The sequence below is a fragment of the Camelina sativa genome, chromosome 9 (genome assembly GCF_000633955.1).
Source record: "Camelina sativa cultivar DH55 chromosome 9, Cs, whole genome shotgun sequence".
Lineage (NCBI taxonomy): Eukaryota > Viridiplantae > Streptophyta > Magnoliopsida > Brassicales > Brassicaceae > Camelina > Camelina sativa.
This window is the reverse complement of record NC_025693.1, coordinates 20716087-20716378: the sequence shown is the minus strand read 5'-3', so window position 1 is coordinate 20716378 and position 292 is coordinate 20716087.

Sequence of the window (292 nt, the reverse complement as noted above, 5' to 3'; positions counted from 1 at the left end):
CTGCTAGGAGCGTGCAGCGGGAGATGACTTGGGCTGACTTCGTCTTGGAGTTCAACCGCAAGTATTTTCCTAGAGAGGCATTGGATCGGTTGGAGGTGCAGTTCCTTAAGTTGTCTTATGGGACACGGTCAGTGCGGGAGCTGGACTTGGAGTTCAGTCCACTTCTTTGTTATGGGGGTCGGGCTTTGGAGTCTGAGGAGGCTCAGATCAGGAGGTTTTTGAGGGCTCCACATGATGATTTGAGAGTTCACTATAGAGGGCGGAGTTATGCTATGCGTGCAGAGCTGGTTGA